This window comes from Lepus europaeus, chromosome 1 (genome assembly GCF_033115175.1).
Source record: "Lepus europaeus isolate LE1 chromosome 1, mLepTim1.pri, whole genome shotgun sequence".
Taxonomy (NCBI): domain Eukaryota; kingdom Metazoa; phylum Chordata; class Mammalia; order Lagomorpha; family Leporidae; genus Lepus; species Lepus europaeus.
In genome coordinates this window covers 22,328,610-22,345,292 of record NC_084827.1, presented here as the reverse complement: position 1 = coordinate 22,345,292, position 16,683 = coordinate 22,328,610, and positions in this window count along the sequence as shown.

Below are 16,683 nucleotides of genomic sequence, written 5' to 3'. Positions count from 1 at the left end.
AAGGACAAAAAGAATTTTGAAAATCAAAAGGAAAGAAGAATGGCTTACCATATATAAGGGCATTTCTTCCATATGCTATCAGGAATTTCCCAGGAAATCTTGTGGGTCATGAGGGAGTAGGATGATAGGGATGAGATAAGAAGACCACCAACCAAAAACATCACACAGGCACACTTCAGAGATATTTGGGTTCAGCTCCAGATCACTACAATAAAGCATATATCACAATAAACATTCTTAAAAATTTTCCAGTGCATATAAAATTATGTTCATACTACACTGTTTTCTATCCAGAACACAATGGCATTATATTTGAAAACATTACATATAACCCTACGTTAAAAACTATTCAATTGGAACCAGTATTATAGCACAATGGATTAAGCTGCCACCTGAGAAACAAGCATCCCATATGAGCACCCATTTGACTCCTGAATGTTCCACTCTCCAATCCCTGTTAATGCACCAGTGAAAGAAGTGGAAGATGGCCAGAGTATGTGGTACCCTGCCACCCACATGAGACACCCAGATAGAGTTCCAGGGTCCTGGTTTTGGCCAGGCTTGGCCCGGGTCATTGCAGTTAACTGGGGAGTAAACCAGTAAATGGTTCTTTATGAAACACTGAGCCAGTGAAACTCTATCTTTCCCTCTTTCTGTCACTCAGCATTTCAAGTAAATAAAATAAATCTTTAAAATATTCTATGGCTAAAAATATAAATTATCTTCTTAGCTGTTAGGAAAATGACAACAAAGGACTTTCTTAACAAAAGGCTGACACAAATCTTCAACTTGTAAAAAAAATAATATCTGTGAAATACAATAAAGTAAAACACAGTAGAAGAATTTATTCTTGTACCCAGCAAGGATGTCCTTCAGAAATGATAGAGAAGTGAAAATGTTCTCTATAAAAAAAAGTTGGGGAAATTCATTACCTATAGATCACATAACGAGAAACTCAAATGGAATATTTCATGATGAAATAGAAAATATTGAATAAAAACCTTAAAACACAAGAAACAATAAAACACATTGATAAAAGTAAATATCTAGTCAAATTTAGAATATTTTAACAATGAAATTATGGTGCATAAATCAATTTTAAATCTAGCTCAAAAATTAGAGGCGAAAGTATTAGCAACTATAGCTGCAATAATGTTATGAGAGAGGCACACTATACAATACATAAATAACAGGTTTTTGACCAGGCTGTTCAGCTGCCAGTTGATAGGCCCTCATATTGAAGTATCTTTGTTTAAGTCCAATTCCATGGGGCCGGCACTGCAGTGCAGCAGGTTAATGCCCTGACCTGAAGCGCCGGCATCCCATTCTTGGGCCCCTGCAAACAAATGGGAGACCCAGAAGAAGCATCAGGCTCCTGGCTTCGGATGGGCGCAGCTCCAGTCGTTGTGGCCATCTGGGGAGTGAACCAGCAGATGGAAGACCTCTCTCTCTAACTCTTTCAAATAAATAAAATAAATCTTAAAAAAAAAAAAGAGTCCAATTCCAATTACAGCTCCCTGATAAAGCTCATCTAGGGAAACACCAGGTAATGCCTTAGTACCTGGGTCCTTGCAACCAACTTGGGAGACCTAGACTGAGTACCTGACCCTGGCTTTGGTCTACTCATGCCCTAGCTGTTAGAGCATTTGGGGCATGAACCAACCAATAGAATATGTCATTCTCACTTTCTTTGGTGCTTCTTCACAAATTAATTAACTAAATAAATAAATGATTTTTAAAAATATTTAAAATGTATCAATCATACAAAATATAGAGGCAGCAGAGTATAGAGGTTTTGTGTGAGACTAAAATTAAACAGATAACTGCTTAAAGTAGACCATTATAACCATAAAATATTCTATGTAATCCTCACAGTAAGAAGAATGAAACCTTTTTAGTCTCCTATTTATTTTACATCTAGTAGACACAGAAAGATAAAGAGAAAGGAATCAAAGTGTACCATCACAAAATATCAGTAAACTGGCTGGCGCCGCTGCTCAATAGGCTAATCCTCCACCTGCGGCGCCGGCACACCAGGTTCTACTCCCGGTCGGGGCGCCGGGTTCTGTCCCGGTTGCCCCTCTTCCAGGCCAGCTCTTTGCTGTGGCCAGGGAGTGCAGTGGAGGATGGCCCAAGTGCTTGGGCCCTGCACTCGCCTGGGAGACGGGGAGAAGCACCTGGCTCCTGGCTTCGGATTGGTGGGGTGCACTGGCCACAGCGCTCCGGCCACAGCGGCCATTGTGGGGTGAACCAACGGAAAAGGAAGACCTTTCTTTCTGTCTCTCTCTCTCACTGTCCACTCTGCCTGTCAAAAAAAATAGTAAATAAACCACAAAGAGAGGAAGAAGGAATGAAGATGAACTATAAAGCAGAATGTAATTAACAAAATAGCAATATTAAGCATGTAATAATTACTTAAAATTACTTACTTGGATTAAATTCTCTAATTAAAAACTACAAAATGCCTGAATGGATCTTAAAAAAATATGGGCCGGTGCTGTGGCATAGCGGGTAAAAGCCACTGCCTGCAGTGCTGGCATCCCATAGAGGCGCCGGTTTGTCTCTGCTGCTCCACTTCTGATCTCGCACTCTGATATGGCCTGGGAAAGCAGTAGAGGATGACCCAAGTCCTTGGGCCCCTGCACCTGCGTGGGAGACCTGGAGGAGCTCCTGGCTCATGGCTTCAGATCAGCATAGCTCTGGCCACTGCAGCCATCTGGAGAGTGAACCAGTAAATGGAGGACCTCTCCTTCTCTCTGTCCTGCCTCTGCCTCTTTTTATCTCTGCCTTTCAAATAAATACATAAATCTTTTAGAAAATATGACTCAAAAACATACTTCCAACAAGAGATTCAATTTAGATTTAAGGACACACCATAGACTGGCATAGAAGGGATAAAAATAAACATATTATATGCAAATGGTATCTAAAAGACAGGAAGGTTGACTATGTATGTATAAGACAAAATATACTTTACCTTAGACTGTTATAATAGGTATTGGTCACTTTATAATGAAAGAGGGATCAATTTATTAAGAAGATAACAACAATTACTCCTATACATGCAGCCAACATTAAAGCACCTGAATATATTAAGGAATGCATTAAATAAATATTAGCAAAACTAAAAGTAGCAATATGATACAGTAGATAAATCAGTTATATGGACATCCAATTAAAATGGTCAATTCAAAAAATATTATAGACCAAATGGACTTAATAGATATAAACAGAGTATTCCATCCGACAGCAACAGATTACACTTTCTTCTCAAACACCTTCATATTCTACCAAGGGAGATCATGTGTTAGGCCCCAAAACAAAGATTAACAAATTTAATATTGAATTCACATCAAGAATGTTTTCCTACCATGGTGGTTGGAAACTAGAAGTCAACAACAGGAGGATAATTTAAAAATTCACAGATATGTGGGAATTACAGTGAATACTATGGGACAATCAATTGGTCAAAGAATTCAAATGGGAAATAAAAATATATCTTGATGAAAGCAAAAAAATATATCTTGATAAAAGCAACATACTACATACAAGTTAAGGTATGCAGCAAAGCAGTTCTAAGAGGCATTTTAGTAACTATAAATGGCAATACCTAGTAAAAATAAAGATGAAAAAAAACCTGGCAAACATCTCAAAAAAAAGAAAAAAGAAAAAAAAAAAACTAAGGCCAAAGTTTGCAGAAAAAAGAAAACAATAAAGATGAAATGAGAAATAAATAAGACTTGGAAGATAATTTAAAAGTTAACAAAACTGAGCTTTTAAATAAGAAAAGCACACAACATATTCTTAATTAGGCTAAACAAAAAGATAGGACACAAAATTATGCTGAAAGTAGAAATGTTAAAACAGATACCATAGGGATACAAAAGGTCATAAGAGATTAGTATGAGCATTCATATGCCAAAAATTGGATAACCTAGAAGAAATGGGTAAATTCCTAAATAATGGATAAATTCCTAAATACAATGTATAAGTACTGAATTATTAATAGAATATGTCAACAATAACAAAAGAGATTGGAATAATAAACAAAAGCTTCCTAAATAAAACAAAACAGACTGGAACAAGATCTCTTCACAGATGAATTCTATCTGGAATTTAAAGAAGAATCACTGGCACCAGTGTTGTGGTGCACTGGATTAAGCCACTGCCGGCCACACCAGCATCCCACATGAGTACCAGTTTGAGTGTTTGTAGTTTCACCTCTGACCCAGCTCGCTGCTAATGCACCTGAAAAAGCAATGGAAGATGGCCTAATTACTTGGGCCTCTGTCACCCATTGGAAGACCCAGATGAAGCTCCTGGTTCCTGGATTCGGATTCAGCCTGGCCCAACCCTGCAGATTGTGTACATTTGGGGAGTGAACCAGCAGATGGAAGATTTCTCTCTCTCTCTCTCTCTCTCTCTCTCTCTCTCCCTCCCTCCCTCCCTCCCTCCTTCCCTCTTCTTTCTATAAATCTGCCCCTCAAATAAAATAAAATACATCTTAAAAGAAATAAAGTAAAGATGAATAGCTATCATATTTCTCAAGCTTGTTAAGATTTGAAGTGGAGGCCGGCGCCGTGGCTTAACAGGCTAATCCTCTGCTTTATGGCGCCGGCACACCAGGTTCTAGCCCCGGTTGGGACGCCGGATTCTATCCCGGTTGCCCCTCTTCCAGGCCAGCTCTCTGCTATGGCCCGGGAGTGCAGTGGAGGATGGCCCAGGTGCTTGGGCCCTGCACCCGCATGGGAGACCAGGAGAAGCACCTGGCTCCTGGCTTCAGATCAGTGCGATGAGCCGGCCGCAGTGGCCATTGGAGGGTGAACCAACGGCAAAAAGGAAGACCTTCCTCTCTGTCTCTCTCTCTCACTATCCACTCTGCCTGTCAAAAAAAAAAAAAAAAAAAGAGATTTGAAGTAGAAAGAACATTTACAAATTCATCTTCTGAGGCCAGCATTACTCTGATACTAAAGCCAATGGGATCAAGTATAGAAAATTATAGGCCTGAGATTGGTATTGTGGCATAGAGTGTTAAGCTGCCACTTGCAATGCCTGCATCCCACACGGGTGCCAGTTTATGTCCCAGTTTCTCCACTTCTGATCCCACTACCTGCTAATGGGCCTGGGAATGAAGCAGAGGATGGCCCAATTGCTTGTGCCACTGCACCCACATGGGAGACTCAGATGAAGCTCCTGGCTCCTGGCTTTTCCCTGGCACAGCCCCAGGTGTTGGTACTATTTAGGGAGTGAACCAGAGGGTGTAAGACCTCTCTATGTCTCTCATTCTTTCTCTGTAACTCTGTGTTTCAAATAAACAAAATAAGTCCTTAACAAAAATAAATAAATAAATAAATAAAAGAGAGAGAGAGAGAGAGGCTGGTGCTGTGGAGTAGAGGGTTAAGCCTCTGCCTGCCGTGATGGCATCTCATATGGCTGCCAGTTTGAGTAAAGGCTGCTGTACTCTCAATCCAGTTCCCTGTTAATGGTCTGGGATAGCAGTGGAAGATGGCCAAAATTCTTGGGCCCCTGCACCCATATGGGAGACCTGGATGAAGCTCCTGTCTAGTGGTTATGTCCTCATTTAGCCCTGGACATTGCAGCCTTATGGGGATAATCTCTCTATTTCTCTCCTTCTCTGTAACTCTGACTTTCAAGTAAATAAATATATCTTAAAAAAATTACAGGTCAATATCTCTGATTAACTTAAATTCAAAAATTTTTAACAAGAAACTATCAAACTAAATTCAACAGCACATTGAAAGGATCATATACTATATCACTGGGATATATTCCTGAAATGCAAAGATCATTCAACATACACAAATTAATAAATGTGACATGCCCCCTTAATAGAATGAAGATTCCATAGATATAGAAATGATGCTTAACAGAATCCAACAGCCTTTCATATTAAACACTCTGAATAAATTTCTTGTAACAAAGGATGCCTCTGGGATGGATTTACCAGCCAAAGGGTACAAGTAGAGGTAAATTGTCCTGTAACACTTTTATATTTATAGAGAAAGGAATGAAGACACAGTGGAGAGCTACCAATCAATAAAATTCACTTACTAAGAGAGGCCTTCAGAGCTCTAATTGACACCAAGTCTTTTAGTCAAAAAATTATTAGAAAAATGTCTCGATCTTTTTGGAATGCAATAACAAATGACTATAGACTGGGTGGCTTAAACCACTAACCTTTATTTCTCTTAGTTCCTAAGGCTGGAGGTTTCAGATCAGGATGCCTGTAGTGCAAGGTTATTGATGAAGGTCTCCTCAGCCTATGAGAAAGCCATCACTTATCCTTTCCCTGATACCAAATGAGATCTTGCTCTTCCTCTTTCATCAGGGAGTCTATTTTCATCATGAATTTATTTAAACCTAGCATTTTACCTCAAATCTCCATTTCCAAATGCCATCAGATTGGGGGATTAGAACTTCAATGAAATAATTGAGGAGGAGGGGACACAATCATTCAATCCATAGCAGTGTATGTATCACAGAGATTACATGTACGTACACACACACACTCTCTCACACACACTCACACACACACACACACACACACACACACATATATATATATATATATATATATGCATGATTAAGCTAACTCAGATCTACTAAGCCAACTTCTTGTTTGGTTAATTAAATGAGAAAAGGAATAATATTTCAGGGGATTTGAAACATATCTAAAATAAACTATTCAAAAAGTTTAAAAATCAAAAGATTGGGCCTAATAAACCATTTGTTCAGCCTTACAAATGATGCTTATGGATGTGATCCACACACAAACATAGAAACTAGTCATCATTATGAAAGAAAATCTCCCAGTGAAAGTACAAAGGAAATCTAAAGCAAAAGCAAACAATAGGAATATTTCACCAAGAAGGTGAAACATCTCTACAATCAAAACTACAAAACATTAAAGAAAAAAATAGAAGGCACAAAAAATTGGAAAACATCTTCCATGTTCAAGAATTGGAAATTAATATAACAAAAATTTCAGTACTACACAAAGCAATTTACAGGTTCAATGTGATCCCAATCAAAATTCCAATGATACTGTTCTCATTGTAGAAAAATGATGCTAAAATTCATATGAAAACGCAAAAGATACCAAAGAGCTAGAGCAGTCTTAAATAACAAAAACAAAGCTGTATATATCACAACATCAGATTTCAAGACATATTACAGGGAAGTTATAATCAAAACAGCCTGGTACTGGCACAAAAATAGACAATGTAGACAAATGGAACTGAATAGAAACTCCAGAAATCAATCTACACATCTGCAACCAGCTAATTTTTGAAAAATGAGCTAAAATCAATTCCTGGAGAAAGGACAGTCTCTTCAACAAATGGTGCTGGGAAATCGGATCTCCGTGTGCAGATCTGAAACAAAACCTTATACCTTATACAAAAATCAATTCAAATTGGACCCAGGTTCAGTTCTAAATATATGTTTTAATAACATCAAATTATTAGAGAAGAACTTGGGGGAAATACTGCAAGACATTGGCATAGGCAAAGACTTATTGGAAAAGATTCCAGTTGCTCAAGCAATTAGTCAAACTAGAAAAATAGAATTGCATCAAGCTGAGAATCTACTGCACTTCAAAGGAAACACTCAGAAAGTGAAGAGAAAAAAACATAAAATTAAAAAAAAAAAAAAAAAAGGCCGGGGCCGTGGCTTAATAGGCTAATCCTCCGCCTTGCTGCGCTGGCACACCGGGTTCTAGTTCCGGTTGGGGCACCGGATTCTGTCCCGGTTGCCCCTCTTCCAGGCCAGCTCTCTGCTATGGCCCGGGAGGGCACTGGAGGATGGCCCAGGTGCTTGGGCCCTGCACCCGCATGGGAGACCAGAAGAAGCACCTGGCTCCTGGCTTCGGATCAGCGCGATGAGCCGGCCGCAGCGGCCATTGGAGGGTGAACCAACGGCAAAAAGGAAGACCCTTCTCTCTGTCTCTCTCTCACTATCCACTCTGCCTGTCAAAAAAAAAAAAAAAAAAAGTGAAGAGGCAACTGACAGAATGGGAAAAAATATTTGCAAACTATGCAACTGATAAAGGATTAATATTCAGACTCCATAACAAATAATCTAGTTAAGAAATGAGCAAATGACTTGAACAGGTATTTTTCAAGAGTAAATTCAAATGGTCAACAGACACATGAAAAAATGTTCAGGATCACTAGCCATCAGGGAAATGCAAATCAAAACCACAATGAAGTTTCACCTCATCCAAGTTAGAATGACTCTCATAAAGAAACCAACAAAAAATAATTTCTGGCAAGGATGTAGGGGAAAAGGTATGCTAATCCCCTTTTGGTGGGAACCTAAACTATTACAGACATTGTGAAGCACAGTATGGAGATACCTCGGAAAGCTAAAAATTGGTATACTATATGACCCAGCAATCCCACTCCTGGTAATTTACTCAAATAACATGAAATCAGCAAATGACAGAGTTATCTGTACCCCATGTATAATGTAGCTCAATTCACAAAAGCTAAGCTATGAATTCAACCCATATGTCTGTCAACTGATGACTGGAAAAAGGAATTATGGTATGCGTATATATATACACATATATAGTTTATATATAATATAATATACATAAATTTTATAGATATAAATTTTAACACTATATATTATGGAATTATATACATGGAATTTTATATATATGGAATAATATGCATGTATATATAGAGAGAGACAGAGAGAGAGAGAGTATGGAATACTACTCATCCTAAAAAAGAATAAAATCTAGTCTTTTCAACAAAATGGATGCAACTGGAAACCATTATACTTAGTGAAATAAACCAGTTCCCAAAAAGGCAAATATTATATTTTCTCCATGATCTGTGGTAACTAATATAGTACCTAAAAGGTAGTCTATATTAGTGAAATTGACACTTTGAGATGTGATGATTTTTAGCACCCATTGTCTTGACTTTTGAGGAATAGTTATTTTTCTTCTTACCTTTTGTTGAACGCTTTACTTAGTGCAGGGTTAATCTTATGAGCATAAAGTAAACTGAATGTAAAGCATTGTAAAATTAAGAGAGGGAATAAAAGTAGAAGGAAGAAAGAGTTAGAGTGTGGGTAGGAGGGAAGGTAGGATGGGAAGAGTCACATGGTCCTAAACCTGTATATATGAAATATATAAAAATTGTTTACCTTAAATAAAAAAAAGATACCGGGGACCACGTGAAAATATCTTTGTATAATGTCAAAATGTAAACTCAGAGTGAAACACATTAGCAAACTGTTTATAAGATTTATGATAGTGAAAGTACAACCCACAGCAAATTTATTTTTTTAATTGTTTATGTATTTATTTACTTTGAAAATTAAGACACATACAGTTTACCCCTTAAATGCCCTCAACAGCCAGTGCTGAGCCAGTCAGAAGTCAGCAGCAAGGAGCTGGGAACTCATTTTGAATCTCCCACATGGGTAGGAGGCACTTAAGTACTTGAACCATCACCTGCTGCCTACCAGCGTGTGTGTTAGCAGAATGCTGGAATCAATGGTGGAGCAGGACTGAACCCAAGCATTCCTATATGGGATGCAGGTGTCCCAAATAGCGTCTTACCTCCTGCGCCCTAAATAAATTTCTAATAGTTAGCATTCATGTGTATTAAGACATTTACAAAAATAAACTGCATATTAACATATAAGTGAATCATTAATTAACTCAACAAAGTAGAAACAGTATAAGTTACATCATTGGTCATCATGCAAGGAAGCTGGGAACTATTAATATGTTTACAAATATAAAGAAATGAATACACATGATAAATCCCTACCATTTGGAAATAATTATGATAGTGGTAATAATAATATAAGAATAAAACTATTTTAATATTGTAGGTCAGAGAAAGTTAAAATTACAAAATATTTAGAAACATTTTGCTCAGTTAAGTAAAGCAGTAAAAATGCCTGTAAAAAGTAATTTTTAGTAATTACATTCTTAGTTCCAGTTTTTATTAAATTGTTGATTATATTGATGGCCATTCCTATGAGAGAGTAGACGATCTTTTATAAATTTTGCATTGCTATTCTTTTGGATAATTTTATTAATTGTTGTTAGGGATCAAAAGCATTTTATAATTTTTCCACAATCTTGAATGTTCACAGGAACTGGGAATTCAACCCACTCTCTGACTTATTGTTGAATAACCACATGTGAACCAAAATAAAATATTCATCAATAAATTGAATTTCTTTCCTTCACGGTGTTTTACTTTGTGTAAATATTTTGGGGTTATACTTGCATCTTATCTCAGATGTGATTCAGTGCATCAAGTGAGCTGCATGAGAGGGAAGGTTTTGTAGCACAAAGACTTAAACCACTGCTTGGGACACCTGCATCCCATACCAGGAAGTCTCAGAAATTTAGGAGCTGGTTGAAGTCTCAGGCACCTGCGTTCAAGTCTGCTAAGGCCCCTGGGAGTCAGTGGATGATGATGGTCCTAGTACCTGTGTTCCTGCCACCCATGCCAGGATGATTGCTGGCTCCTGGATTTGATCTGATCCAGCCCTGACTGATGTATGTAGGCATTTGGTGGGTGGATCAGCAGATAGAATTTTTCTGCCTCTCTCTGTCTCTCTGTCTCTCTCTCTTCTCTTCCCTCCCTTTCTTGCCCTCTGTCACTCAACCTTTAAAATACATCTTTAAAAATAGTAACAGGTAACAAATTTTAATATCAAGAATAACTCTGTGGGGTAGGAATTTAGTGCTGTAGTTAGCATGCACTTGAGACATCTGTAACCTACACTGGAGTCCCTGGGTTTCAGTTCTGGCTCCACTTCTGGTCCAGCATCCTCCTAAAGCACATCCTAGGAGGTAGCAGGTGGTGAAACAAGTACTTAGGTTCCCAGCTTTGGCTTGGTCCAGCCTCTACTATTGTAGGCATTTGAGGGAGTTAGCTGGTAGAGGGGAGATCCCCTTACTCCTCTCTGTCTTTCAAGTAAATAAAAAGGATTGTATATTTTAATTTAGAAAGTAATAGTTCTAACTTTAGGAAAAAATTTTCTGTCCACAGAGAAGACTATTGCCTTATATTTGTTCTATTAGTTTGGACTCTGCTGGTGAATCCAGGTTGGGGGAAAGTGGAGCAATTGTTACAGATAAAACAAAGGAGTGTGACTCCCAGGCTGCTAGCTCTCAACTGCCACCACAATGTGTGTAATAACTAGAAAAATCCAGAAAGCCAGATTCCTCCATGTTTTTTTTTTCTTTGTCCATCCAGGCTGATTTTTACAGAAGCAGATGCCTCAAAGGAAGTTGGCAAATCTTAGTAGGAACAAATGAAAAAGGAATCTGGGTTGACATTGAGCATTTATTTCAAATCTCAAGTCTCAAAAAGGGCTATGTGCCATTGACTCTTTTACATAAAAGGGAAACTTTGTAAATGACTTAAGTTTGAAAATATGTCTAATAGTTTAAGTAAAAAATATAATTAACTCATAAGATTTTTTTTTCCCATTTTTTCCTTATGGACCAGGAAACTAACCTGTCTGGCACAGTTATGCCCTGACTTCAGAAGTTTGAATAGCTCCCTAATGCCTTTACTCCCTGATCTGGTCCCACAGACCCTCCCATAAGGGGGCCACTTATCACCTCTTTGGTTTTGCTCAGTTTCTCCAAGTTAAGCATTACTAGACACAACTGATTCTCTCTCTGCCCAGATTCAAAACAAAAATGTGTTGAATGAGTGAATACATGAATTGGCTCCTTTAAGAGTTCAGTTTTGTGTTAAGCAAACAAAACCAGGAGTTGGTGCTTGCTGCAGCAGTTAAGAGGCTGCGTGGGATGCCTGCATCCTGAACTGGAAGAGCCTACAGCCTACAGAGTCCTGGCTCTGCTCCCAAATTCAGCTTCTTGCTAATGTGCTCCCTGGAAGGCAACAAGTGATAGCTCAAGTACTTGATCCCTGCCACTCACCTGGGAGACCTACACTGATTCCCCAGCTCCTGGGATTGATTCCCAGTCCTAGATGCTGCAGGCATTTGAGAAGTACAACAGCAGCAATAGCAAGTCTCATCTCTCTCTCTCTCTCTCTCTCTCTCTCTCTCTCTCTCTCTCTGCTTTTAAATAAAAATAAACAAATATTCTTTTAAAAAGCGACAATTCTTTGGATTTTTAAAATGGCTCTTAGAGGCCAGTGCTGTGCTATACCAGGTAATGATGCTGTCTGCAGCACGATCATCCCCTGTGGACACCAGTTCAAGTCCCAGCTGCTCCACTTCCTATCCAGCTCCCTGCTAATACACCTGGAAAAGCAGCTGAGTATGATCCAAGTCTTGTGCCCCTGCACTCACGTGGGAGACCTGGAAGACAATCCTAGCTCCTGGCTTCAGACGGGCACAGCTGCCTCAACTGTGGCCATTTAGGGAGTAAACTAGAGAATGGAATCTCTCTCTCTCTCTCTCTCTCTCTCTCTCTCTCTCTCTCTCTCCGTAACTCTGCATTTCCAATAAATCTTAGGCTCTTAGCCTTTTATAACTAATTATTGTGTTGTGCATAAAGAATCTTAGAACTCCTTTTCTGTTAAGACTAGTATTGGAAACTCCAATTCCAGTCCATTATATCACTATGCAATTTCCTTTTTTCTTTGCAGTATTATAAGATCTGTGAGTTATATTTCAAATCAATTAGGAAATGTGAGAAAAAATGGTAGCTGTCTGATTAGGTAGAGGTTTGGAATGGAAGGGGTCTCTCAGAATTGTAACCATGATAAACATTCTCTGGGATACTGCTTTTCTCACATCGCAAAAACACTTAACTATGCAACTTTCTTCAGTGATTATGGAACATAAATACATGAATAACTAGGGCACCAAAACTGAAGCAATTTGACTTAAATCTCTTACTTAGGGGAAGCAATGAGTTAATTTCGTAAAGTACTGAACTACATTTTTGGCATTTATTGAGATAAACATCCATAATTGAATCCTGAAATATAGAATGTTATCTTGGTTGTCATAAATTAAAGCAGATTTTCGGAATTTCTATTGTGATAAAATACTCAGCAAATGCCAGTCCATGGGAATGGGCTCAGATGGTGATACAATGAGTTTAATTTTAATTGCTGTGCTTTAATTGCTATTCTAACTGCAAGAAAAAATATTATATATATATATATATATATATATATATATATATATATATATATTTGGTGGATGCTGTGAAACAAAGTTTAGATTATAGAACCAAAAATATGTCACTAAATGATTAAATGTTAGAATGAGCTATGGCTGTGTTTACACACAATTGTTTATATCTGATCTTAGCCACTTAATAACTGAAACAAAAAATCTCACATATTTGGTTTTTTATCAAAGTATAGATCTTATTGCATCCTAAATGTCACTTGTTTATTAATTAGTTAGACTAATAGGCTATTTAATCTGTGAATTATGAAAGCAACTTTTTGTTATAGTAAGCAGATAAGAAAATTTAGATAAGAATAGTAGCATTAATAAAAACAGCAGCAGTTAAGATTTAATGAGCACTCACCAACTGCCACTTTTCTAATAATTTTATATGTACTAACATTTCTTCTGTTATTACCCACACAATTGATTCTTGAAGTATATATTGTATTGCAAACAATTTTCTATATAAAATAACTGTCCTAATTTTACAAGTTCAAATAGATAATAAGTAGCCTGTTAACAGAGAACCAAACCTAGAATCCTGTCATCTAACCCACTCCATTGTAGTTAATTGTATCAGTACACACATAATTGATAAGGCAAATTTATTATAGGAAAGTTCGTAAGGAAGTGATTTATGATCCAGATACAAATTCACTACTTGATAGTACAGTATACTTGCTAGGAAACAGATAAACACAAGTATTCCAAACTTTTTCTGAAAAATGATTCAACACCCAAATTAGGTCAAATGCATTTGTCTTGGGAATATAGAATCAGAACAAAAGATACTTGGTAATAGTAAGTGTTATTTCTCTCAAGTTGCAAAAAATAATTAAAGGTCACTTAAAGTATTTTTAAAAGAAATAGTATACCCATCTATAGATATTTTTGGATGATGTGTTTTTTCTAGGCATCATATTTTCCTCCTCACAGTAATGTATTTTTCACTTCTGACTTCTTTCAAAAAATGATTAAGAACTTTCTTTCCTTTTTTTAAGGTCTTTCCACTTTTAGTAACTGAATCTTTGAATTCATTTTTATTGACAATAGTTTTAAGTATTCTTATTTTGATTCTGATCTCTATTTTACAAAACAACTCAAGCTGTGCTCTTTCATAATTCTTATGTCACTGCAACCTTGTATATTCTGAATAAAACTCAGAAAATATTGAATATGAATACTAGAATGAAAATTTTCCTTAAATACCAAAGTATCAATTGTCTGAGTCAAATTTATGTCAACAGTTAATTAACAGAAATTACAATGATGCAAAACTGCAAAGAGATCTATAAATGTAGACAACTCTATTTACAAGAATAAATCAGATAATGTAAAGACCATTAGAGCTCAGAATTTCATGCCGAGTTTTGAATCACCTACATCATAGAAAAATCATGACCTAGTAAGAGGAAAAAAGCAAACAATCAGAAAGGCAGAGCGAGGTCGCATCAGAGAGAGAATCATCCATTTTTCTTTCTTCTAAATTCAGATAAAATTTTCACTTCCAGGAACATCTATTAATGATTCTAGTTATTGCCTGCAACAGTCCCCTCAACTATTTCTTCTAGGCATTAACTTCAACTTACTTGTTCAACATTGTCAGGATTGAAATTTCCATTTAACCAACATTTTTTCATGTTATGAAAGGCAAAATATACATATTGTCTAAAACTGAAAATCTTAGCAAATTTTCAAATAGAAAAAGTAAACCATTCATATTATTTTAATAAACATAAAATAATTTTAAATTTTGTTTTATTTACTTTTTTCATCTTTAGATTGGTGTTTATATTTCACAAATTGTGGATTTCTATTTTGACTTTAACATTATATTATGAATAATTTTCCATGCTAAAATTCTTCAAGAACAATATGTGTAGTAATATTAGCAGAAGCTTATCACTAAACGAAAAAAATCATTCTTTGGATATTTTCTTATTATTGGATTTAGATATTTTGGTTGAGTATAATGTTCATATTTATATCTAATAATTCAGTAGGTTTTTGCAACTATATTTGTACACATATCAGATTATTATGTTATGACTGAATCTTTAAGATATAATCAATGAGATTAAAGATATGCACATTTTAAGGTTCTGGTTTTATTCCTGTATTAAAGTTACTTTATTTCACATTCCTTCTTGCAATGCACTCATGTACCCCAAAGCTTACAATTTCATGAATTTTCATCAGCATTGAATGTTACTATTTTTATTTTTCCACTTTTTCTTACTTTACAGCTATAAAGTGGTCTTACTGTTTTCAATTGATTCTTTTTGATCCTTTATTATAGTTTATACACATTAGCAGTTTGTTGCTTTGGTTTATTTTCCTAATTGTATTTCAGAATGATTTTAAATTTACAAAACAAAAATTGGGTAGTTGTATGGAGTTCCAATATACATCATACACAACTTCTCCTATTGTCAAAACCTTTTATTGCATTTGTCATAATCCATAAGACATTTTCACATCCTCCTAATATTAGCATCTCATATTACTAAAACACATTCATCACAATTAGTGAATTGTACCTAGGTCCCCCTATTATTTTAATCCAAACTTTCTCTATCCCTCCACTCCATCCAGCCCCTAGTATTCAACATTCTGTGCACAAACTTAGGTGTTTTTTGTCATTGTTATTGTTTGTTTTTCATTTTCTTTTTTTGCACCAACAAGGAGAACTTGATGCCTTGTTTCACTTAACATGATGTCTTCTAGTTCCATTGATTTTATTGCAAAGAACAGGATTTCACTCTTTTTGTAACTCAAGAGTATTCCATATTTTTAAAACCCATTCATTCCAGGATGGACACTTTGGTTGCTTCCATATTTTGACTATTGTGAACAGTGCTGCAATAAACAGTGCAGAAGGTATCCCTTTGATACAATGATTTAGCATCATTTGGATATGTACCCACTAGTGGGATCACTGGGTTCTATTTCTAGCTTTTTAAGGAAATCTCCATACTGTTGTCCAGTAACTGTCATAATCTACATCCCCACCAATGTAGAATAAGAATTCCCTCAGGGTCACTGCTATGGCATAAAAGGTTAATCCTCTGCCTACTGCATTAGCATCCCGTATGGGCACCAGTTGAGTCCCAGTTGCTCCTCTTCTAATCCAGCTCTCTACTAATACACCTGGGAAAGCAGTGGAAGATTGCTCAAGTGCTTGGTCCCCTGCATTTATCAGGGAGACTCAGAAAAAGCTCCTGGCTCCTGGCTTCGGCATGGCCCAGTCCCAGCCATTGTGGCCATTTGGGGAATGAACCATCAGATAGATTTCTCTCTCTCTCTGTATCTCTGCCTTTCAAATAAATAAATAAATATTTTTTTAAAAAAAGAAGAATTCCCTCACAGCCTTTGTCGCTTTCTTTTTCATTCTTTGTTATTCTGAAATATTAGTGTTGTGCTTACTTTTATTAATGCTCTAATCTCTAAATATACAGTTTATTATGTATGTTTACATATTATTTTCATTGGGGCACTTCTCTCACTGGAGTACTC